This window comes from Pteropus medius, unplaced genomic scaffold (genome assembly GCF_902729225.1).
Source record: "Pteropus medius unplaced genomic scaffold, Ma_sr-lr_union100, whole genome shotgun sequence".
Taxonomy (NCBI): domain Eukaryota; kingdom Metazoa; phylum Chordata; class Mammalia; order Chiroptera; family Pteropodidae; genus Pteropus; species Pteropus medius.
The window spans coordinates 16,255,525-16,282,303 of NW_024354503.1; the positions used below are offsets into that span (position 1 = coordinate 16,255,525).

Sequence of the window (26,779 nt, forward strand, 5' to 3'; positions counted from 1 at the left end):
CCGGGGCGGACGCGGTGGCCAGGGAGCCCATTCTAAGGCTCGGAGGCGGGGACAGGAGTCTCCGGCACACTGGCCCTCCCCCTTAAAGAAGCAAAATCCTCACACACCGGGTGAGGGGCGACAAAGGCGGCGCGCGCCTCGCGGGCTGGAGGAGCGGCGGCAGGGGGCGGGACCGCGGCGCCGGCGGGCTGGGGGCGCCCGGGGCGGGGGCCGGCGGGAGGCGAGAGCCGGCAGTACGGGCGCTCCGGCGCTTGATTTTGGCGGGGTGGGCGACGACTGGGTTCGGGACAAAATCCTTGATAGGGGAAGGAAGGCTTGGGGGCGGTTGCAGGGAACGGGTCTAAAATGAGATGAGGATTAAGGGGAGAAAGGGTTAGAAGGCAGGGAGAGGAGGAATGAGAAAAAGCCAGCCAAGGAGATAGGAAGGAGGCAAAATCAGGTTGGGTATTAAGGAAGCCGGGCAGGGAATGGGGTTAGGAAGACCAAGGCTTGGAATAGGGATCCTGGGGTTAGGTGTAAGAGCAAGGGTTTGAAGGGGAAAGCTTTGTAGAGGGTGATAGTGGGGTGAGGGGTGCTGGCGTAAGAGTTGAAAGTGGGAGGCAAGGAGGGGCAGAGCTGGGGTAATAGTTGGGAGCAGAGGAGAGAGAGTGATTAACAGCCAGACGTGACAAGGGTGTGAACTAGTGCCGAGGGAGATGAGCTGAAGGAGTAGGACCGGCGGTGGGGTGGGAACTGCAAGGTTCTGAGAAAGGTATGGGTTAAGGGTGGGCAATGGGGATAAATTCTTGAAAGTGAGAGGTGAATAAGACACCGGACTAGTACCAGGTGGAGTTAGAAATAAGAGCGTAGTGGAAGGGTGAGAGGAAATAGGGATGAGAGATAGGGCGTTAATAGGACAATTCGGGGACCAGAAAAGCTGAAAGGAAAAGAGTAAGGGCTTAAGAAAGTGATGGTGGTGTGGGACAGGATAACTGGGTAATTGTGTTAATTGACAAGGTTTTAAGCAAGGTCCAGGGTAAAAACTGAGGCCATGAGACAGGGCTAAAAGCAGACAGTGAGAGGAGCAAGGAAGAGATTGACCCCAGGATTTAAAGGACGAGATAAGGAGTGAGGGAAGAGAACAGGGTTAAGGGAAGCTGGGGGAGTCCTGATGGATGGAGAACTGGAGTGAACTGCGCAGGGGTGGGAATCAAATGTGCATGTTGTGGGGAGATACTCCAGAAGGTCTGCGTGGGTCACGGCTCAGACGCTGTAGTGAAGGATCAAGTGTAGGGAGCCTTTGGTGGAGAAGAGGAGGAACCATGGTGAGTGAAAAGAGACTTAGAGATAGGGGTAAAAACTAAGAAGTAAGAGTGGAGGTGGGGGGTGCAGGAAAGGAATTCTTTGTTGAGAAGAGAACTGTGTGTTAAAACTGCGAGTCCTTTTGTCTGTAAAAGTAGGAAATTCCAGAAACCTCTTTCTCTCTTCAAGGAATCTTGAATCTGCTTCTACCTTTCATTGCTTTTAATTTGACTTTCATGTCCACTTTGAAAAGATGCGACCCAGTTTGATTTGATTTTCTTCTTGTCTGAATGATAAAGTGTCAGCTCAGTGCTGAAAATCTGTATTTCACTACGGGTGTGATCGTGGGATAATGGGATGTATTTTTTTCCAGGGTGGCTGTGCCTTTGTAGTGTGATAGTGTTAATGTTGTAGCAGTGTCCTACCTGACAAGCACTGGGCAGAGTGCTTTATTGACAGTGTTTTCATTTTCAACGGAGGGCCTACTGTTGTTGAAATAAAGATGAAAATCTTTTTGTTTTGATAATCAACCAGATTTTTTTTTTTGGGGGGGGTGGTTGGAGAATGTTGAGAAATCATTTCAGAGACAGGCAAATAACCAACCAGCAAAGTTTGCTGGGGAAGAGATTTAAATCAGGGCTTCTGAAGTGCCTTTAGCTTTGTGTGGGACATTTCATACTGTAGTAGGTAACGTACCCCCTTAGCAAAATGGAATGAAGAAAGGAAAATGTGTAGAATATAGAGGATTTTGGAATGAGATTTATCTTTTAGCTTAAATAATGAATTTATGAGTAATATTTATCATGGGGAAAAACAGATAATGTAATCTGCAGCCTTGGCCAGCTCTACTGCCTCTCCTGTTTTGTGGTTGCGAATAAATGCCATATTAATATTAATTTTCTAGAAGCTTTTGATTTTTAAGACACTTGGAAATTAAAAGGAAGATAAGGAACTTGGGACAAAATTTAGCTTATTCTTACTTTGTATTTTCTTTTGATGATTTTTATTCTGAAGCTTTTACATTTAGCTAAGGATATGAATGATTGTTACTTTGCATTTGTTGGTGCCAAAGGAAAGCATGTAATTTACTTAGGGAAAAAATACAAACTGTTCTTGAGAATCTTACTTGAGGTTATTTTGTTAGTGTACATTCAGATACACTGATACTTTGTTTTTCAAAGTTGCATAAATTTTGGATTGCTACTGTTTTGTGGGCGTTTGTATAAATAGCAAAGGTTAGGTTGAAGGCATTTGTAATAGCAAAGATTCAATTTTGATTTGTGGATATCAGAAACATTGGTTATTAATATATATGAATAATTTAGAATCTTAAATCTTCCTGAATTCAGCTGTTAACTGTTCATGACTTCTGTTATGTGTTTAAGGTGACTAGATTGATTTAGCAATTTAACAGAGGATATTTTTAAATTACTATTTTTGCTGCTAAGTTTCTAGAGGATTATTCCAAGATGTTAACTTTCAAGCTAAAGAGTAACTTTAGTATGCATTGTCTGTTCTGTGAGATGTGTGTGCATATTCCCTTCCTTTACAGATGTATTTGGGCTGGCATTACTACGAAGTTGTACTCGTGTATGGTATTGACATTTTAATAGTATAATTGTTTTATACTTTGTATCTTTATATATACTATTTTAGACTTATTTAATATTGATGAAGAAGAAAATATAAACTATAAGATCAACCAAGAGAAAGTCTGTTTGGGTCCAGTCTTTTGTTTCTGTATGCTGCCATAGTGTACTAAATCACCAATTCTTTGTTAATGGTTATTTCTCAGTTGATAGTCCTAAAACTGAAAAGAGATAATCTTTTAGTTCAACTAATACTATTTATCAATAAGGATAAATTTAACCTTTATTAAGCTTTATTTTCATTCATCAACTAGAATTCTACTCAAGTGAACTTTATTTTGTTTATAATTTTATTTGCTAAGCAAAAAACTTTAAAGTTTATATTTTCAGATTTGAATAAGTAGGTTGTACATAATTAAATGTTTTTCTGGTTAATCGTAGATTCTTTGGATGGGAAGAAACCTTGAAAGGACCTCTAGTTTATCCTGCAACTTCAGTCAATATCCCACTTAAATCATCCCAGGTAGATAAAAATTTATCCTATTTTTGTAAATCTTCAGAGGTAATGTGGCAACCTTTGTAGATAACCTTTTCTAGCCTTTAATTATTTCCTCTATAAGGAGAGTCTGGCTTCTGTCTAACCAGCTACACTTAATCTATATTTGTATTTGTTCTCCCTTGCCCTATTCTCAACTTTTTGAGTAAAAAGATCTGCTTACTATATATAGTATTAAGAAGATTCTAGTTCTTCATAAACTTAATAGTAGTAGCTACCATGTATAGTGCTTTTATGCCAGACACAGTTGTAATCCCTTCGCAGATTTGTAACTCATTTACTCCTCACAGCAATCCCATTAGTTTGGCAGTATTACAGTTCCCATTTTACATGTGAAAAAACAGGCCCCCTTAGCTTAATTAATTTGCCCAAGTTTGTACTCGAGACATTTCTTTAGCTACTGTTTGATAGCTGATAATCTTTCAGTATCAATAATCCTTAGGTTTCTTGTCAAGTAATAACTAACTGCTACATTAAATCTTTTTTCTTTCATAAGGGAGAATTCTACAGAGTGGTGGGGATAGGATTCGAACTTTGGTATTTTGCAGGCAGTCCGTGCTCTAATACACTGTGCTCTGGTATTATCTCTTCTTGACTGTTGTGAAGTCATCCCTCACCATGCTGGTTTATTTTAATCCCTTAACAGGTCTTGTTTGTGAGTCCTTTAATTATCCCTGTAGTTCTGTTATTAACTGTTTCTCAGGTCCTTTATAGATTGGAAACTTGGGACAAACACCATAAGGGTGATGTCTAATGCAAAGATTACATCAGGGTTCTTACATGCTCCTATTTTTTTAATTATCAAATTGTACTTATAAAATAAAACAACCCAAAACCAGAAAAAAAAAATGCCTAAACTGCATTGGGGATTAATGGTTACCTGTCTACCTTTTTAGCTAGAGAAAGACCCTGGACTTGTTATATACCTTACAGGTTTGTGGTTGATAATATTTTCCATTGAGGAAAAATGGAACTCAAATTTCAGTGCAGATATCTGTAAGCAATATCTCTTCAGACTCTTGCTGAATTTTTACTATATTCTCTTTGTTTGCCTGTATAGATAATAATCTAAGTACACATGTTTTAATTTGGTTAAATGAATTGATCCTCTCATTTTTTAAAAATTAAGACTGGATTTTTAGAGCAGTTTTAGGTTCACAGCAAAATTGAGAGGAAGGTACAGAGATTTCCCATTTACCCTCGGTCCCCACACATGCATAGCCTCCCCCATTATCAACATCTACCAGAGTGGTTCATTTGTTACAATTGATTCACTCTTAAAAAAAAATCTAATAATTAGGGATTACTAAGTGCCCAGCATGAACTAAGTATGTCAATTGATTGAAACTCACAGCAACCCTATGAGAGAACATCTGTTGTTAATACTCTATTTTTTTGATGACTTGATTTTTTTTACAATGTTTCAAACTTACAGGAAAGTTGCAAAAATGGTATAGGAACTTCTGTATACCCTTATTCAAATTCACCAGTTGTTTTATTTTGCCCCATTTGCTTTTTCATTTTATCTTGTGAATATTTTTAAACAAGTAAATTTGAAGGAAAATAAAAAGATATAAAGGCCTTAATTTTAAAGAGAGAAGGGAAGACTGGCTTGAGTGTATCAGCAAGTTGGTATGATTTTGATTTTAATCAAGCATGTGAAGCAAAGAAATCTCAAGATTGGGTTTAGAGTAGATTTTGCAGTTTTATGGTTTGCTGTCTTCAGTCTATTCTGAAAAACATTCTTTTACCTGTGAATGATGAGTTTGTAGGCCCCTCCCTCATTAGCAAAAACTGTGTCCTTAGTGTATTCCTCTGTTGGGGACCTCCTTAGCACCTTGTATGATGTGCTCACACATGAGTGGGTCCTTAGGATATGCTTGCTATTGAGGATGTATGGGTGATTATTATGTGAAAACAGGAGCCACAGGGCTGTTCAACACCTTGAGTAAGACATGTATATTTTGAAGATCCTTATGTAGTTTCAAAGAGCTGGAAAGATCTAAGTGCAAAATGTCATGCCTTAAGAATACTGGTTGCAATTAATACAAATGGGTTTGCCTTACAGTATGGGAATGAATATAAATATGCAACACCCTTATTACCTCCCTCAAAATAACCTACATTTTAGGAGTCTGTTGTATAAGGAGATTTAACCTATTGCATCCCCATTGCCACCTTCCAGTTCATCCTCAGTCTTATTAATATGATAGCCTGTCCTTTTGATAAAGGTGCAACATACACAATGAGGCCTGTCCCATTTTAGTGAAAGGACTATTAGCTATATTCTAACAAATGTAAAATACTGCACTTCTCCCCCCACCTTTAAGTGATCATCAAAGTGATGAAATATAGCTCCTTATTAGAGCTGATTGTAATAATTAAAAACACTTTGCTTTCATAAGGATGAGAAAATTACAAATTATTTAGAAAGCATTCTTCTCAGTCATGCATTATTGAGGCTGAGGCATGGGCAGTTTTTAAAGACTATAATATTGTTCCTTTGCCATTTACATGTTAATAGAAGTCTGAAAAGTAAGGCACTCTTCTGAAATTTTCAGAATTGTTTTTATTATATGTCATGTTGTAAACAGCATTCTGTGACAGGTATTTTCTCTCTTTGTCTTCTATTGAGCTAATTAGTAATTTACACTCTAGTAGCATCTCTTCCAACCTCACTGTGTGAAAATGCCTGCTACTCTGTGCCTTCCGTGCACCCTAGGCTGGCAAATGATTGGGGGCAGATGTTGGTTAGCACATCAGAAGGATCAGGGCTAAAATTTATTTTTGTGTTTTTATAAATGGACAGGTTTTTGTATATGCCCTGCCCCTGCCCTGCCGCCTCGCCCCACCATTCAAATAGGAATGTCATGACCTCCTGTAATCCAGAGCAACTGTCCTTGATTCAACTTTGGACTATTTTCCATTCTGTCCCCACCCCCACAACAACGTTGTGGGATTTGGGGAGGATTAGCAGGCCAGTCTGGCATAGTTTACAGCCCAGAAATCTGGTCTTCACTGCTCCCTCCCATTGTCAGAATATAGAGCTTCTTGTCATTGTCTTTAGAATCTAGCAGTCCTTCTTTTACTGGGCACGTTATGTGAGGGGTGGGAGGGCAGCACTATCACTAGTGAGTTAGGAAGATGCTTTTATATGACACTCGTATCTCTCCAAAGAGAGGATAAGCCCAACCTTTGTGTCAGCTTTTGCAAAATATAGCTGTGAGTGACCAAAAGATAATTTATAGCTTGGCTTTAGCACTTTGTCACCTTTGTGTTCTGTTCTTTCCTGCCCCCTGCTCTCTCTCTTTCAGTCTCTAACATGGGAAAGATGATGTGTAGTATCTGTCATGCGCTCACTTGGAATAGGCCACGGGGTCATATTAAAGTAGCAACAGCTTTTGACTTTGAATTAAAGTAATAAGGATCAGTTTGTTTAGAAAGGAATATAAATTTTAATTGAGAATTGAAAGTAGGGGAAAGGTGGGTTTACTGATTTATCAATTTTGAGCCAAAACCTTTCTAGAGTGCTAGGTAATTTGTAGTACTTATTTTTGCAGTAATAGATACTGATTTCTTAGGATAATAAGGTCAAAATTCCTGTTAGAGCTGCTTAGAGTCCCCCTAACAAAAACTGTTTCCTGGAGGTGGTCACAAAGAATATTAGGTAAGGAAATGTGGGAATAGTTCAGTTCAGCTTTCACTACTAATAACATTATGATCAAAGACATCTAGCCTTTGACAGCGAATCAGCACTGATAAACAAAGGACATCTCATTTCTATAAGCGTTTTTAGAGTCTTTGGGGCTGTATTAGTGTTTTGCTCACCTTTACTCCTTTGCTATGTTCTCATACAACTACCTATATCAATTGTCTTAGTTATTTTGGAAGTTCTTGGCTAGATGCTAATTATATTCTCATGCTTTAACATCTAAAAGAGGTCGAAGAGCAGATTAATAAGCAACAAAAAAGTAAAATGTCATCAAAGTGGACTAATATGAAGGAGTGTTACGAGTAAGTAAAGGTGAGACAGTGAATACATGACTATAGAATTGATTATACTCTTTTAAAAGAAACATTTCTAAAATATATGGCACAACTTGAATTGATAACAGTGCATTTCAAGTGAAAGGTGAGCATGCTTTAATGAAATGATTAAACTCATTTGTGGTTGGCCTTATTGTCTACTTCACGCTAAAATCTCTAATTGGTTAAACATTACCAGTTTCCCCAGTTATACTGCTAATGTGCCTCTTGAATATTTTTCCCTCCTCAGGCAATTCAGCTTAACCTACAACTAATAATAAATTCAAAATCTATTTAAGATATAAATTCAGGAATCTTAATCATTTAAATAAATATAAGATAAAACATACTTACCACTTTTTACCTATCAGATTGAAAGATTAAACAAGTTGGTGATAGTAGTAGATGAGGATATAGAGAAGTTTCATACACTGTTGGTGGGAATGTAAGTTTTCTTAGAGTTTATTGGTATTTAAAATGTGTATACCATGTGACCCACTAATTCCACTTCTAAAAATTTGTCCTACAGATATATTCATACACTTGCACGAAAACTACAAGTACAGAGTTTTTCTTTATAGGATTGTTTGTTATAGCAAAAAAAAAAAAAAAAATGAAATCCATCATTTAGGGACTGGTTAAATAACGTATGATCGGTTTACACAGTGGAATACTATCACTAAGCTGTTAAGAATGTAGTGGATCTCTATTCGACGATATAGAAATATGTCCATTGTTATTTTAAATAGTCACAATTGAGAACAAATAAGTATGGAATATTCCTATTTTTATAAAATGTTAAGACCGTTATTGAGGAGGTAGCCACTTTTTGGGGAGGAGGTGGTCACTTTTTACTCTGTATACTTCTATAGTGTTTAATAAGCATGTGAGGAAGTGATTAACTGAGAACATCTTCATGAAGAAATCTTGTATAGTAGTGAAGGAGAAAGAGGAGGTTGGCCGGAGAACTGCTCCATTCATGTGAGATACTTTTTGCCATTCCAGTACTCATTTCTGACTCAAGCTTTTGAGTCAGAAATGAGTACTGGAATGGCAAAAAGAGGGGATAGAGTGGAAGTTGAAGCCATTTGGTGGAGGTTTTAAAGGTAATGAGAAAGGCCTGCATTTGATTTGAAAAATGATTTGTAAAATGGAGACAATAATAGTACTTAGTTCATTGGATTGTAGTGAGGACTAATTAAATAACGTATATAAAATGTTTAGAACTGTGACTGACACATATTAAGTGCTCAGTGTTAGCTATTATTACTGAATGAAAATACATTATCTTTTGTAAGCCTGAATAAATTATTATCTTTTATTATGTGCAGTGATGATTCTGCTGACCCCACTGACAGATCACATAGCTTGGGTTTTTCCAGTATTATTGATGGTTGGCCTAGCCATTCCTATTTTTCACCTTTGATCTTCCCATCTACTAACACTTAATATCAAAATCTGAAATACTGAAGAATTACAGTTTTAGAGCTTTAGAAATACGATGTCCTACAAGTTACTATTGGTTTTGTTTAATATTATGTATACTAGTTAACAATTGGAGTTTGTAAAAAAAGAGGGGAACAGGTAATTTGGGGGGGGAAACATTATTTTCTGTGCCTACGAGATGTGGAATAGATATTTCACTTTGCACCAAATGTGTTAATCAGTTTTTGTTAGCAGTACAGTAAAATGAGCATATTAGCTGTAACACCTACATTGGCAGCCAGCAGCCAGCTTGTGAAATCTTTTAGAAAACAGAAATCTGGTGAGAAGTGTTTCTGAGCAGTTGAAATATCTTTTGGGGGAAAATTTCGTAGAACAAATGAAATAGAAAAAATTTCTTTGTAAAAAAATTGTTTCACCACTGAGAGCCATGATAAAAGATGTTGTAGACTGAGATGTGACAATGTAATTTTGTAAGGCTTTAGAGTTCTTTTATATTTCAATTTTTTATTTAAGTTTGGCATTTAAAGAACTTTAAGGTATATATGTGATGAAAAAAATAAATTTTTATACTATGAAAAATTAAATTAATTTATTTTAAGATGATGAATTTCTCACTTTATTGTGTATATATTCTAATGTAAATTATTTTTCTCTTCTACTTGCAGTTAAAATGTATCTTAAAACATCTTTTTGAGATTTTTTTTAAAAAAGCCTTCAGGAATAACAAGAAAAGTTTATATTTAAGCATAGTACTTGGCACTTGAAGTGTTCAATAAATTTTTATTGAATAATTTAATGTATGCATGAATGATAAGTATTCTGAATTTGGACTTCATACTCTGTGACTTGGGAACAGTCTAGCATTGGTGTATAAAAGCCGTCTGTTCAGTACCCTTCCCGTGCCCAATTTCCTTTCCCACCTCAAAAGCACCCTCTCTAATGTGTTTGCTATATGTTGTTGATTCTGTGTGCATCTTTGTAAAATACTCGGTGACTTTTTTTGTATATGTATTTTTAATTCCAAAATTGTTCATTATGGTGCACTGTTTTAGAATTTTTGACTGTAGAATTCTGTAAAATATAGAATCCCTATAAAAATTCTTTTGATCTCGCTCTGGTTTTTACTTTTTCACCCAGCACAGATTTAAGACCTATGTGTGTTTTTGGATGTACATTTAGCTAATTGGTCCTAACTGCAGCATAGTATTCCGTGGTGTGTGTCCGTTCCCATGGTGATGGATGCCTAGGCTACCGTAAACAATGCTCCCAATAAACAGTCTTGTACATGTCCAATATAGACGTGTTTGAGAATTTCTTTGGGATACAGACTAAGAAGTGGCATTGTGGTATAAGTATTGTCAGGCTCCTGAATGATTGTATCAGTGTATACCCCACAGGCATTGCATTCTCCACTACCCCAACATTTGATACTGTCCTCATTTCTAATTTTTGCCATTTAATTATGTCTCATTTTAATTTATGTTGTCTAATTACTAGTGAGTTTGAGCATTTCATATTCTAGTTAGCTGTTTCCCTTCGTGAAATAAGCATTAAACTATAAACATAGTATTTTATTTTTTTAACCTGGAGAAACTTTTGGTTATGCATTATATTTTGTAAGATATTAATGTATTTTCTCAAACTTCAAAAAGAGAAGAACATCAGACTTTATGTAGACGCTTAAAGTATTGTTTTCTTCCTGATTGCAAGAAATGATAAAACATATTTTTAAGCATGCAACTTGAAATCTATAAAGTATGCTACAATTAAACCAGTTACCTTGTTAATCTGTTCTCATTGTCTTCATTTATGCTGAAAATTGAGAACAAATGTTTTTACCAGAATAGATTTGGTTGGAAAATGCTTCATCACATTAGATTTTTAAAAATGTCCTCTGGACAAAAATCAGTAGGAGATTATATATATTAAAAAAAAAAATCAGTTGTTTCCCCATTTGCAGTCTCCCTAGATGTAAAATTGAGTAAATAGCAGGCATCGCCTCTACCTGTCCATGAAGAGCGCAACACTTGATCAGTGAGCATGGTCGTAACAGTCACTGACTATTAAGTAGATGACATTAAATATGATATACAAGTACTATATTATATTCCCCATTTTTCTGTAAAGGGCAATAGAAAATATAGATATTTTAATTTGTAAAGCGGGGATAGAGAAAAGCATAATTCCTTATTGAGACGTCATTTCTTGGGGTCTTAGAAAAAGTTGGGCAGCAGTTGTTTCAGACTTGCACATGAATCCCATTGCTGTTTGTTCAGTCTACAGGAAAGGATGAGTGATGACTCAGAATGCTTTTTTTCCTTGTTCCAACAGATTTACAGTATTTATGCTTTCCTTTTCTGAGGAAGCAATACAGTTTCTTAAGTGTTTTATTTCTGACTAAAATGTGATGCAATCAATTGGTTCTGTTGACTTTGGTATTTGCTTGACTGAGTGAAAAAGGAAATTTGATTTGTGACGTGATTCATGTCATGAATCATGAACTTTTCCCAATGACAACATAATATGTTAAAATATTTTCTTTCATTTTTCTCTTTTTGCTGGTATTGTGGTTATGGCTTTTGAGTAATTATCAATCAGCAAAACATTTTTTCCTGCTCTTAATTTTCTTCAAACAAACTCACACTCTGTGCTAAGATGTAGTTTTCCAAATACTTTGCTATTACTCTGCGTTGAAAATTTTTTTTCTCTCATTATTATTTTTTCTCAGAAATCTTGCTTGGAAAATCTTATTTTTAGATGTACTTTTAAAACATCCTTTTTAACCTTTCAAGAATCTTTTAAAATTTAATATTTATCAATGCTAAGCCTTTTATAGAGCATAAAAAGTATACCACTTGCTTTTTCCCTCCCCACTGTTCTGCCTCTCCAGCTACCTTCATTTTTCATTCTTTGAGCTGTTTCTTTTGGTATTTAATGCCATTTTCCTAACAGTAGGCTTAGACTGCTCTTTTTAAAAATCTGTACAGGTTGTTCTCTAGACCTACATAGCTGTCTTCCTGAAATCTGCCTTCTCACATATCCTAGGTATTTCCTTCACCTCCCTATGTTGGGACCCCATGTTTCCTGGACCCCATACCTTCCTTTTTTATTGTTTACACTTTAATTAATCAATTTCTCCAGAAAGTACCTAAGAAAAAGGAGCATGGGATGTAAATTTGTTTGTGAATCTGCGTGTATGAAAATGTCTTTATTTTCTCTTGTAATTGATTTGTAGTTTCCCTAGATACAGAATTCTAGATCGGAGAGTATTTTCTCTGAGTTTAACAGGCATTGCCCTTGATTTCTAGCTTCTGTTGTTGCTAATGAGAGTCTGGATGGTGTTCTGATTCTTGATTTTTTTTTTCCTCCTTGGTTGCTTTTAGGATCTTATCTGATGTTCTGAAATTTTATGATAATCTGCCTGGCTCACTGTGGGCCTTACTTTATCTGTTGTGCTTGGGCACACTGAGGGCTTTTTCAGTTTTTTCGGTTCTGGGGATCTTTTTGAATTCTTAAATTCTAACCAACTTCCCCCTTCTCCCTTTGCCCCAGTTTTCCTATTCTTTCTGGAACTCTTATCGTTTGTATTTGAAATTTATGGATTGATGGTCCTTTAATTTTGCCATCTTTTCTATTTCTCATCTTTTTGTCTCTTTATTTTCTGGAAGATGTCTTGAACTTCATCTTCAGATTCTTCTAATAAGTTTTATATTTTTGCTATCCTATTTTTAATTTTCAAGAGCTTTTTTCTTTGAATGTTGCTTTCTAATAGTTTTCTATTTTTGTTTTATGAATGAAATAGCTTTTCTCTGAATATGTTAATTATAATTTTTAAAAATTTCTTTGGCTTCCTCTCCCATCTCTTTCATTAAAATACCTTTACTTGATTATTTGTTTTGGTCTTTCATTTAGGGAATTTTCTTAAATGTATAGCCTTGGCTATCTTACTCATATTCCAGAAAGAGCCGCTGAAAAACTGAAAGCTGAATTTTCCAGAGTGGGGGCTTCGAAGAGTTAACTGGTTGTCTTCCGTTATAAGGTAATTAGCCAGGGACCCAACTTTTTTGGGAGAGGGGGTTACCTCTAGCAGTCAGTATTTGTAGGTGTTTTTCTCTTGGCCAGGTTCTTCCTCAGAGACAATGCTCCAATCATTGGCTTACATGCCTGGCTGCAACATTTGGGGAGCTGAGTGGGGAAAGAGATGGGGATATTAACCATTGAGGATATCAGCTTTCCATTAATCTTCATCATTTTAGACTGATAGGGCCGCCCCTAGTTGTCCTGTGGTCCACAGTCTCTTTAGCTTCCCGAGAACAAACTTCCTATCCTCTGACCAGTGGCTGCTTAGAGTTGGGATGGGAATCTTGGGATAGAATTTTCACCCTCTTCTCCTTTTTTCAGCCCTGCCTGCTGTCTCCACTTTTAGAGGCATTCTGAGCTTCTCTGGTGTATCTTACCACAGTTCACAGTTTGCTTTGAGCTTCCGCTTAACATGCTCTTAGCTTTTGCTTTCTTTGTTCTGCTAAATCAAATAACTTATCCATTTGCTTTTCAGCTTCCAAAAACTTTGTTGTAGTTGTTTCTTATTCTTCATCCTTGTGGATTTTGTTTCTAATGCCATTTTAGTGGCGTTATGGAGAGGGCAGAGGTAAAAGCGGATATTCAGTGCATCATGTTTCAACTGAAAATTCAAGCTTATTTCTTTGATGCCCTGTTTCAGCACAAGATTTAATAGGTGGTTTACTTACAGCAGTTGCAAAATTTTGCTATAATAGCAGTGTTATACAGGATATAAATTCATTTGTTTTTTGCTACCTTCATGGATTAATGCCAACCTATAGCTTGCTGTAAGAGAATGACTTTATGAAGTTTACAGACAGAATAAGAGAAATTTAGTTACCTAAATGTTACTTTTACAGATGTGGGAATTGAGACCCAGAGAGCAGAAGCAGCTTACTTATGTTCACTTATCTGTCTAGAACTAGAACTAAGTCTTCTCCAGTGTTCTTTTCCTTACCAGTATGGTTCTATTCTCATTAAAGTAACTGGAAATATGAGCCCTCTATCCACTGCTTATGTCACCCAAATGTCCTTTTAATCTAGTATAGGCTTTAGGTTGTAGTCATGAAGTTTTTTTAAAAAATGTTTTTCTTCCTATTTCTGTTCTCCTTGGGGGAGAAATCCTGCTTTATACTTTTGAATAAAATTACTTATACACATATCTATAGACTGTCTAGTTTTATTTTGGTGAACTTTAAACATGAGAAAATTTGTGTCTTACTATTTCAAGATATTTCTGTTTTGAAAAATTTATACTGAGCATTTATATGGTTTCTTTTTTCTTCCTACTGTTCTCTTCTCAGTGGGTTCCAAAAGTTCTCTGGGGAAGGTGGAAATTCTCTCTGAATATAATTATGGCAGGTAAAATTATTTAGAACTTGGACCTGGTTCCATAGTGTAGCAGTTAACATGTCTGCTTTACATGCAGAAGGTCCTGGGTTCATGCCCCAGTGGAGCCAAGGTCCATGGTCTACAGCCATGCCACCCTGAAGAAGCCCGATGTCTAATCTCGGAAGCTAAGCAGGGTCAGACCTGGTTAGTACTTGGATGGGAGACTACCAAGGAAGACCAGGTGCTATAGACATAAATAATAATAATAAAAAAAATTATTTAGGAAAAATTAGTATGCCTAATAAGGTGGAAAAGGGCAGCAGGCGCTGTAAAAATGTCATCAGGTTTCTTTGGAGAAATCCTAGAATGTTTTCTCTACTGGTTTTTCAAATTTCAGTTCTCAGTTCTTTTTTTCTAAGACCCCTTCCTGAATTTTACCCCATATTGCACAAACCTTTTGTCTTATTTCTCCTTCCTTCCTATATTTTGTACATTTTGCCCCAGAACATTACTGAATTCTTTGTTAATATAGAATTTATATGTAAAATCCTTGGGGGAGAAATTCTGCTTTATACTTTTGGATAAAATTACTTACACACATATCTATAGACTGCCTTCTTTGACCAAGGCACTGGATTCCTCGGTAGTTTTTAGCATTTTTTGGATTACATATTTGCCTTTTGACAGATTCATGGCGGTTGGTATAAATTCACCTTTCTCTGGTCACTGTTATGAGGCAATTGAAAGAATGGGCTCAGCCCCTTCCTTTGTGTCACATTGGTAGCTAGTAATAACAGCTGAGCGCAGAGCAGGGAAAAACTCTTTGGAAGCTAAGGAGTCTAATGTTCCCTTATCTGGAAGTGAACATGTTGGAAGAGAAGCTCTCTGAGATTCTTACAGCCTTCAGATTTCATGGTCATTAGGAGGTGCTTCCAGTGAACCAATGATACGCTTTATAACAGCTGACTGACACAGAAAAATAATGTCTCTTGGGATTGAGTAGAATCCAATGGAAATTTTTCCATGACTGAGCTAAGCTGTTGCCGACATAATCTGAAGTAACCTAGAACACTCAGAATCATAGAGCATTTTTTTCTCGTTCCCTCTTCTAAGGTTAAATAATGCTTTCTCATTATGCTTTAGAAATGTATTTTTTATTTTTTCTAATTTTTATTTTTTATTGTGAAATATGATATATGTGAAACACATATTTAAAACCTGTGTACATTTTAAAGACTTGTAAAACAAAAGCTAGAGTAAACATTTTATGAGTGTAAAAGTTCCCCGTGTGATCTTATGCCTCACCTTAGGTTAACCACTGTCCTGACTATTATCAAGAAAGTAAGGATTTTGCTTCTCTTTATTATGTTTTAAATTCTAAACTTGAAAGCAAAATAGCTCAATGATGAAAGGCCTTCAGTCTTTTTACATATTTATTTAGGCATAATTGAGATAACATTATATTAGTTTCAGGTGTACAGCATAATGATTCAATATTTGTATATATTATGAAATGATCACCACAGTGAGTCTAGTTAACATTTGTCATCATACATAATTTACAAAAACATTTTTTTTCTTCTGATAAGAACTTTTAAGATTTACACTTAGCAACTTTCAAATATGCAATGCAATATTATTAACTATAGTCACCATGTTGTACATTACATTCCCATGACTAATTTATTTTATAACTGGAAGTTTATAGATTTTGATCTCTTTCAACCATTTCACCTCCTCTCCCACCCCCTCTTCTGGAAACTACCCATCTGTTTTTCTCTTTATCTATGAGCTTGTGTGTATAGATTTTTGTTTGTTTTTCTTGGTTTGTTTGTTTTTTAAGTTGCAACCTATCAGTGAAATCACCTGGTATTTGTAAAAACAAATACTTATTTCTGACTTATTTCACTTAGCATAATACCCTCAGGGTCTATTCATATTTTTGCTAATGGCAAGATTTTTTTAATTTTTTTTTATGGCTGAGTAGTAGTAGTTCATTGTGTATGTATCACATTTTCTTTATCTTTGCATCCATTGATGGACACTTATTTTGTTTCCATAGCTCGGCTATTTTAAATAATGCTGCAGTGAACACTGTGGTACATAAATCTTTTTGAGTTAGTGTTTTTGTTTTCTTCAGTTGTATTCCTAGAGGTGGAATGGCTAGATCGCATAGTAGTTCTATTTATAATTTTTTTAGGAAACTCCATATTGTTTTCCATAGCAGCCGTACCAGTTTATATTCCCACCAACAACTTATAAGGGTTTCCTTTTTTTTTTTTCCACAAGGTAATACTAGAAAAATAATAAGTAACATTTATTGAGCACTTACTCTATGCCATTTATTCTTCTGAGCACTTAATACATTGTAACTCCCCAGCATCTGTGAGATAGATAGAAAAGAAGCATGGAGTTAAGAATTGGATCCCACTGGGATTCTAATCCAGCCAATCTGGCTCCTAAACCTGCTCTCTTAATTATTATACCTAATTAGGGTATTGTTTTATAATTTGATACAATTTTAAATCTTTATGATCTGCATTTGTTTTGTATCTTGAATACTGTAACCAGATAGCAGTGTAGCCATCAAGCTCTATATTTTTTCTGTTAGAAGCATTTATTGGAAAGTTCTACAGGCTTTAGATCTTACCCAAACACTCTTCTCATTGCATTGCACAGATATATAGTCCATCAATTTATTGAAACATTATTATATCTTTACTGTTGTCTATTTCAGAGCCCCTCTAAAATGTTTTTCTTTTTTTAAATAAGTATTAGTTTTTTTAATGGGAATTTTCAGAGAAAACCAACAATATCATATTTGTAATTCAGTGTATAGCAGCGGTCCCCAACCTTTTTTGGCACCAGGGACTGATACTCCTGTGAGAATCTAAAGCCTGATGATCTGAGGCTGAGCTGAGTTGGTGATGCTAGCGCTGGGGAGTGGCTGCAAATACAGATGAAGCTTCGCTTGCTTGCCCTCCGCTCACCTCCTGCTGTGCAACCAGGTTCCTAACAGGCCATGGACCAATAACCGGTCTGTGGCCCAGGGGTTGGGGACCTGTGATGTATAGTGATATTTAGGTTAGAGTTAACATACTTTAATTTTTAAAAGAGCTGTGGTTATAGGAAGCATTTTTCTAATATAACATTTTCCAAATTCTTATTGAAAATATTGAAAAATTACACAAGAATTTTTTGACACTTGTTTAGATATGATCTTCAAGAGATAACTTCTTTAAAAGACAGATATTGACTCTATGTAGTGAATTAATGTTTCCCTTGCAGTGTTTTCTCTGAAAACAACTAGCTATAATGACGTCTTTTTTTTAAATTAGAAACTATTTCTCTAGAAGATATTGATTTACAGCTCAGCATCTTCTACAAAAAGGCATGTAAAATGTCTCAAGATATTGCTAACTGCTAACTAAATTCTACCACGGCATAAAACTGTACTTAAATAAACCTCATGTTTGAACTGATGTAGGGTTGCTGGAATTGCACTAAGTCAAAGCAATTATTTTGGGTCTAGGCACCGCTGTTTTCTTGCTGTGTGATTCTGGTCTAGTCATTTAATAACCAATTTGAGTATCCATTCTTCATCTGTAAAATGCTACTGACACCTACCTCATTGTGAGAATTAACTAAGCGAATATATGTGAAATCACCTCACACAGCATGGTATGTAGTAGTAGTATAATAAATGTTCGTAAATGTTCTCTTCCCATTAAAATTGCCTCTCTGTGCTGACAAAATTGTTGTACAGTATTTATAAATGTGTTTCGTAATGATAGAATTAATATTTTAAAAATGGTTTGAATGTATGTTGGCAGACTGAACTCTATCAATTAATAAAATATGTGGGGAGTATAAAAAGCAGGATTAGGATGTGGTTTCATAGTGTAGCGGTTAGTATGTCTGCTTTACATGCAGAAGGTCCTGGGTTTGTGCCCCAGTGGAGCCACAGTCCATGGTCTGCGGCCATGCCACCCTGAACAAGCCCGATGTCTGATCTCGAAAGCTAAGCAGGGTCAGGCCTGATTAGTACTTGGATGGGAGACCACTTGGGAAGACCAGGTGCTGTAGGCATAAATAATAATAATAATGAAAAAATAAATAAGAATAAAAGGCAGGATTATATTTAAGTACAGTGACGAAATAACCACTCTGTTCTATGCTATATGGAAGGTTATTTTGTGACTAACGCTGCTGCTCTACAAAATAAATGGAATTTGGTATTGCTTTTGTTTGCATGTATGTATCTTGGATGATTAGGGAGAATGCAAGCATATTATGTTTTTAGGTCATTTTCTTTTTTGACGAGAAGGAATCTCCTATCTGGCTAAGGTCTTATATTCTTTAAGCTGTTATTAAGCTGTTGGTTAAGACCGGGATATTATTCAACTAAAATGAAGACCCAGATACCAAACACATTTTATATTCTTGAGTTATACCTGAATGATCAGGCTCTTTTATCCCTGCATGCCCCACAACTCCATGGAATGTTTGAATATCAATGTCTTTTCTCACCAGAGCAATGATCTAAAGTCTTTGCTTTCTTTGGTAGCAAGGAAAGAATAGCTAACCCTTGTGAAGCTCTTGTCAGTTTACAATGCACTTACACACACATTTTCTTATTTGATCTTCACAGCACCCTTGAAAGGGAGCAGAGCTGATTTTATATCCATTTATAGGTGAGGACATAGAGGTCCCAAGGCGTTTATGAGTTCCCTAAGGTCACACTGCTCGTAAGTAGATAACCTGGGGCTTAAACCCAAGTTTTCTGATTCTAAACCTAAGGCTTTTTTAAACTTTCTCATGTTCTTATGCTCCTTATAAATTAACAGACCCATCTAGTATCTTATTAGATATGGAAGTCAATCAAAAAGGCAGGTGGATTCCGAAAGCCTTTTTGATCCTAATCATTATATAGGCATTTAGGGAAGAAAATCTCTAATGCAGGGCTTGACCTCTTTCAGCCTGAGATTCTGGATCTCTTACACATCATTATATTGATCCCAGATTGTTTTTATTTAAGAAGGCTAAGACAGTGGGGAAATATTTCATTCCAATATAAAAATGTGCATGTAGAGAGATGATAAAATTACAGTTTGTCATGGTAAATGCCATGTGAAGTTTTTAATTAAAATTACTTTATAAAAGTTTGAAAGCATGTCACTAAAGAAGTAAAATTTGTGATAAATTTAAATTTATAAGAGGGGATCCTCTATCAGTGATCTATTCAAACAACATGGTAAAGACGGTGGGACACGATGAATGAGAAACAATCTTTGTCCTTAGGAAGCTCACAGTCTAGATTGTCATTCCACGCATACTATATCACAGAGCTTCGTAAACCCATGGGCTACACTTCTGCTAATGGTGATAAAGCATTTTAATGAACAGCTTATAATAAGTCAATTCACTTGCCAAGTAAACTTGAATTTTACCATCCAGATTATTCTGAACCACCGTCAGAGGGTGTAAATGCAATCTTTGTGTTTCACAGAAAATCTTAAGTCTGTCTGTTTTGCAGTTTCTGTGCAGAGGTTCTGAATTTGAACTTAAATCATTATTCAGAGCCATTAATGGGAAAAATCCATGGCAAACTAATAACGCAAAGTCATAGAACAGTAAAGTCAGCAGATCTTGAGTCTTTGTTTATATGCTGTCCATGCTGTGGACTGAAATGTAAGGTGTTACATATTTCTTTTTCGCATTGTTATTTGTTGTGGGAAATACGCCCAAAACTTCAGAATTTTGAATTCGAGTGGGACTTCAGTGGGAGAATATAGACTGAGACCCACCCACAGGCTTCCTGGTACCTAGTCTAGCTCTCTCTCTTTCCACCAGTCTTTATTGGGCTTCCAAATTTAGCAGCCAAGAGAGATTTAATTGTGGTCTTCTTAAAAGTTTATGTGAGGTTTCTTTCTTTAGTTGTGGATGAATGTAAATTTTTTCCTTATTTAGTTGTGGTAATTCTCTCTGCATTTGTATCTTCCAAGGCTTTTGGCCTATTTTTACTTTGTTTAGACATGACTGATTATTTATGATTTAAAAAAATTACTTATGACATTGGTTAAACTTAAAAATATGTCATTTTGTTAGATTTTTTTACCAATTGCAGAGAAAGCATCTAATTCACATCCTGAGATATATTAGTTCTTTGGCAATGACAATGAGAATATGTTTCTGTTCCCAAACCATCAGCATTAGGTAGCTTCCTAGATTATCACACCTGCCTTGTCTATTCTCAGGGCTGCCTTAAGACACCTGAGAGATACGTATGGAAGAACTTTGAACCAAACCATAAAGTGCTATAATAGTATGTTGCATGCATGCACTCGTGCATGAATCCTCTGATTAATTGTACAATTGAGACTGTTATGAGACATTTTGCTACATGAGCTTTCAGATTGGAATAGGCCAAAAATGTAGTTAGGTCAAGAAAACACTTAAATTCTTCAAGGCCTTGCTGACAGTAAAATTATGGAGTGAATGGGTGGTGGGAAATAAGCCTAGAGTGTTAGTACCTTAGACTGTGAATGGAAATAATAAGTGGACTTGAATTTTTTTCTTTGTTTATTATCCAGCCTCTTCATTCTTTCATCACTATGTATTAAGCACCTAGTAAGGACTGGATACTTTTTAGACATCACTAATGTTCACATAAGTAAGACAAGATGCCATTGATGTCCTCCAGGAGCTTACAGGGGAAGGTATTTACAGATAAGATACAACATAGGATAATAAATATATTTTGGAATATGCCATGTGACTGACCTTGCTGAGAAACGTATAATCTTGGTTAATATTTTTTCTTGGGTAACTTTTTAAACTTTTAATAATATAAGCAATTTATTCCCAAACCATATATAATATTTAAACAGTTTTTAAATATGTAAACTATTTTTTTGAATATATTTTTTGATAGCCTTATTTTCCTAAAATATGGATCTACTCTACTTGGTAAGCCATCTGAACCTTCCCTATCTGACTACATAATATTAGAGAGCTCTTAAAGAAAGGGCATTGCTACTGTCACCTTGATGTTAGTCCTTGGTGGTAGTATTTCTTAAGAGCAGAAACCTGAGTTTGAATCCTAACTGAACCACTTATTATCTGTGGAACTTATTTGTCCTTCAGTTTCAATATCTATGAAATGAGAATAAAGATAATGCCTACCTCATAGTTGTGAGGCTTGAGTGAGTTAATATCTGTTAGAGTACTTAGATGAGTGTCTGGCACACATTAAAGGTTATATAAGTGTTATCAACAGCTGTCATCATCAACATCATCATCATGATCATTATTGTTACTACTATTTGGCAGAATAAAAGTAAATTGACTAATGTTTTCAAGAATGCATTTTCTCCTTCTCAAGCCCTGAAAATTGACCTAAACTACAGGTAGAAAGATAAAGGATCAAGTAGTATACTAGCATTTTACTGGCATTTTCATTCAATCCTTACACCAGTGCTATGAAATAGATGAGCAAACAGGCTCAGAGAAGTTGAGTAACTTGCATAAGGTCTCGTGTTAGTAAGTGGATACCATTATGATAACCAGTCTCTGTTACTCCATATCTGTACTCTTACCTTGCATGACACCAAAAGCCTGAGAGTTCAGCAAGTTTCACTAATAGAGAAGCCTGAATATGTTTGGGACCTTATTTCTAATGACATTAAAGGGATGTCATCCACATTTTTAGTTTGTACCCACTGTAGTGATTTGTTTTATGTATATATTTGTAATTTCACCCCCTTCCATTCAAGAAAAGTATGTTGCAGTAGTTTAAATGATGTAAGTGGGATCTAGATAGAAAATATTCAAACATGTGGAGTCTTATTAATAGTTTTCAGAATTAAGCTGACTTATGATATTGTGCCAGTTTTCAAGATCACCATCATAATTACTGAAGTCATCACTCTTCAAATTAATAGTTTTTTTCATAGAATTTTTAAGCCTAAACTCCATGTAGTTACATATTCTAGGTGCTATTTAATATGATTATTGTGGTAGGCTTTTGGGAAGCATTCAGAATTAATTAAAATAACTTGAATTTAAATGTAGTTAACTTTTAATCTTTTGTTGTTTTTATAGTAGAGTTATTTGGATAGGAGAGAGGGAAATTTTATGGATGTAAAATCCCCATCCACACAATGTCAGCTTAGCTTCCTGGATTAGGTTACCTCACACCCCCAGCCTAGAAGGTATGGAAGTTGTAAGCTCTTCCTAAAAACATTTGTGCATTTCCTGAGTTTTATCTTCTAGAAACGCTTCTGCCTCCTAGGCCCTATTTTCTTGCCTTGTGCCTCTGATATGCACCGTGGTGCACTCGGACCTGAAACTTGGCTCCTTCTCTGATTTTCAGAAAGGCCCTAATTCGCACAAGGCATTTGTGGGTTTAGTCCACCTAACCAAAGAAAAGAGGCCAAGTTGAGGTGGGGTGAGCCTTACATTTCATTAATGCAACTTCTCTTGTAAGGCATCACTATTATCAAAATGTTTTCAGACTTCCCTTGATCTAAGAACTTCACCTCTACCTAATTCCACCGTTGCTCCATTTAACTGACTTGTCTTTTCCTTTCCCTCTCCTCCTCGTTCTTCAGAGATAAAATTACAATTCTTTCTCTTGTCTAATGCAGAACAATTTCCCTCTCTTAACAACCATTCTGGGATCTTGACAGCCATTTAGCAAGGATCCATCCACCCTGAAGAAGTGGACATGAGAGATGTTCCATACTGAGGGAATATATTTTCACAAAGAAAGTTCCTTCTAAGAGGAATTCTTGTGTTATTAAGATAACAAAACAGGATTTTTCATATTGTTACATGGCAGCTGACAATGTACTAATCTCAAGCTTACTGAGTCCTGCTTCTTGAATAAAGTGTCAGAAACCTAAAAGATGATTATACATGTAATTCATCTAAATCATATACTCTAGATATCTTTGACTAATATAATGTCCCTGTGTATAGAATGTATGCTGCTTTTAAAGAAGTATGCTGCTTACCTGAGAGGCATGAATCCACTTAACACAGAAGAGTCATCTCATGGCATCTTTCATTATTATATATTTCACTTACGCAAAAATAATTTTAGCTTTTGATACTCGAGTATTTTTGTTACCATGAATTTTTTTCTGACAGTTTGAGATTATATACAAAGACAATCTTTAAAACCTAAAGCAAATGCAGAAGTGGATTTTTCAGGATGTAAACCTTCATACTTCCATTTATGGATCAGTCTATAAGTGACTGAATCTTTGATTGCTCTTAGCTAAAAAAAAAAAAAATCACAACTTTTTTCACTCTTTTGTGTTAATTTTGAGTACTTGTAGAGAGTTCCGTAAACTATCTTATAATATACTGATCTTTTTTTAAATTTATAAATAAGATTCATGACATTGCTTTTCTCGCCATATATTAGCCCAGCCTTACAGATTGTTTTCCCCCACAGGTAACAGAAAAGAGAAAACCTAATCAATGATTGTGGAATAATATGGAAGAAGATGGAAAAAAACTTGTTTAATGGGTAAGAAATGAAACTATAATAAAAAGTTATTAATTAAAACTATTTGTAATAGCATGATGTATGGCCTAATAGGTAGCCTAGGTTGGCATACTGTTAGGGTGAGTGGTCAGTCTCTATCTTTGTCTGATCTCCATTCTGAACTTTCACCACCTTCCTTCTCACTGTTGTGAATTTTTTAGTACTGTGAATTAACTTAAGCTAAGAGGGTACACAGCCATATTTGAAGATAAAGACAGGATCTGGAGGCCAGCAACCATACTAAAACAAGCCTAGGGTAGGTCTTGAAGGTTACTGGTGGTTGGATGGAAAACGTATCTGTCATGACCTGTCAGAATTAACCACCCCTTCTTCTTGCTTTCCAAATACTGCCAGCTGCTATTAGGCTCACCATGGGGATCTGATTCATTAGGCAAGTGCAGATTGCGTGTCAGGTGGTAATCAAATAGAATTTCACAGAAAGTGCAATGAAAGGTGTGACTAAATTTATGAGATATAATGTTTTTTAATTACACAAGTCCATACATTCTCATTGTCAGTAATTTAAAACATAGATGACCAAAGCCCTCTACCTGAATCTTAGCCCTCTCCCAGAGTGTATAAGTGTATGATACATGTTTGCCCAATCTTCTTCTTGCCCTAGTGTTTAAAAACTTTGGCTTAAAAGCCAAATTGTTTTTGATTAGTCACTGTTAACTTGATATTTGGGCAAGTTAATTACTCTGCATCAATTCCTTAGGTATAAGGTGGGAACAATAAAAAGCCTATAATCATAACCATGTTGAGAATTAATTAGTTAATCCATATAAAAAACTTGAAATAATTCCTGGAACATAGTAAGTATTCAGTAAATGTTAACCATAATTCTCATATGTATCCCAGTTAACATGTTTATGTACCAACCCTGCACAGATAATATACTCCAAGAGTTAAACCTTCTTGGATGAGGTTAACCTGGTGGCAAGGGTTTAAAATTTTCTTCATGATAGTTGTCTTTTTGGCTTCAAGCTTTATTTCTCTCAGAGTGCGCTCTGCTAGATTATGTGTGAGAAAAGAGTTACACGCTTTCAGTTCTTACTGCATATCTTATAGGGTATATGGTGTTTACAAGTATGTGTGAATAAACAGCTATCTTCAAGCTATAGCAGTTTCATCCTGTCCATAAAAGTATTTTTGTCCAAGTTGGGTGCACTATTCTCTTATTTCTAGATAGATATGTCAAATTTTCTGTTAAAAATCCTTCAGTCTATTTTGAAGGACAGGTCTTTTGAGTTTCTTTCTTTCTTATGTTACAGAATTGTAATCATTTTGAAAATGTCTTTGATATCTTTGCCATGGCTGGTCAGCACTTTCTTAGGTATTGCAGACAATTACCTTTTTTAAGAAGAAAGGACAATAAAACAGTCATCTCTTTTTAATTTTTTTTTCCTTCTTGTTCTGGGGCTCTCTTAGATTATTAGGGACTATTCTGTCTGCTGCGACTATTTTAGACTAATATACAAAAACAAGTTAACATTTACTGAATGTTTATTATGTGTCAGACTCTGTTTTAAGTGCTTTACTCATTTATTCATTATCTCATTTAATCCTGTCATCCACTTATGAAGCATATATTGTTATCTTGATTTTAAAAGCTGAGAAAAGTAAGGCACAGATCGAGTAATTTGCCCAAAGTCACATTGCAAGGATTCAGACCCGGGGGCCTGCTGGCCTAGTTAATAAACTCTTTTAAGGTTTGCTAAGGTGAGTATGAATTTAAATAAGACAGTATAGCTAAATATCTCCTGAAAAAGTCACCATAACTAATCTGGCTTTGCTTGTTTGTGGAAAGGAAAATTTGAAATCATGTATCTTCTTAAGTATGGGAAAAATGATGATGTGAGATGATTATTTGTAAGTAATTATTTTTCTTGACCATACTTAAATGAATACAGCTGTTTTGCTTCATTATGAATCATTTGTAGTAAATAGAAGTCACCTGGACCTAGCTAAGGACCAACTACCTCTTTATGAAGGATTAGAGCGAGTTGATTTGTAGATTACCATTTAGCTGCTATTTTGAGAAATGTCCAGACAGAAAGATTGAACTGTGCAGCAGTTTGGAACTGATTGGTCATTGGAAATTGTTCTTGTGTCTTGTTAAGTAATATTTGAATGACAGTCAGCAAAAAGTTGTGCAAGAGAAGAAAAGGCAGGAGAAAGATGACTTATGGGTCTTATAATTAGAATGTCACTTATAAGTGATGGTCTAAAAGTAAATGTGCATTAACAGTCGACATTTATATCACTGGAAGGACGTATAGTATGAGGTTTTTGTTCTGAGGTCTGTCTTGTCAGAGAGAAACATTGACTTTGCTTTTCTTCAAATAGAAATTCATTCCTTTTGAAATATGATAAAGTACAAAGAGTAAGCGACATTTAAAGTAACAACAAGTACACATAAAATGTTTTGACTTTCCCATGAAGCGTGGCTAAACATAGTCCATAATGTTTTCCTCTCTCCATCTTTTTTAACTCTCTCTTGTTGGAGAGTCCCTTCTGAATGTTCATCAAAGTTATGGCTCTTAATGTACCTGTCTTTTACAATAGTGTCTTAAAGGGTGGTGCAGGGACCCTTGAGACTCTTTCAGGAGTCAAAACGATTTTCCTAACACTACTAACATTACTTGCTTACAAGTATGCAGGGAAGCTTTCCAAAGGCTACATGATGTACAACCAACTGAATGCAGAGATAAGATAGGGGAATCCAGCTGTCTTCCTTAACCCAGACATTAAAAAGATTTGCAAAAAAACGTAAAATAAGACCCCTCATCTCACTAGATTTGCAGTGAGAAGCACTGGGTTTATTCTACATTAGAACATCCCAGTGACCCCAGTATGAGTCAGAATGCCTTGATGCCCTCTCTCATGATTGGGTGACTGTGAGTGGTCACGGGCATTGCCCACCACATAATA

General features: G+C 35.8%; 1 protein-coding gene and 2 pseudogenes across 10 annotated transcripts in view; all 3 read left to right on the top strand.

The window, feature by feature from the left end:
- The first annotated feature begins 4 nt into the window (after positions 1–4).
- USP49 (ubiquitin specific peptidase 49) overlaps positions 5–26,779 on the top strand; it is a 75,328-nt gene continuing 48,553 nt past the window's right edge. For 2 of the 10 annotated variants that reach the window (XM_039854967.1, XM_039854977.1), the window contains exons 1-3: positions 241–1,304; positions 3,312–3,393; positions 23,753–23,827. The gene's annotated coding sequence lies outside the window, so the exon portion shown is untranslated. Of the gene's footprint in view, positions 111–239; positions 1,305–3,311; positions 3,394–12,810; positions 12,938–17,821; positions 17,971–18,940; positions 19,038–20,818; positions 20,963–23,752; positions 23,828–26,779 lie in introns of those variants that run through there. The other 8 variants (XM_039854969.1, XM_039854970.1, XM_039854971.1 and 5 more) reach the window with 8 other exon arrangements.
- LOC120596445 (uncharacterized) lies at positions 14,427–14,542 on the top strand (annotated as a pseudogene).
- On the top strand, positions 18,263–18,378 carry LOC120596406 (uncharacterized; annotated as a pseudogene).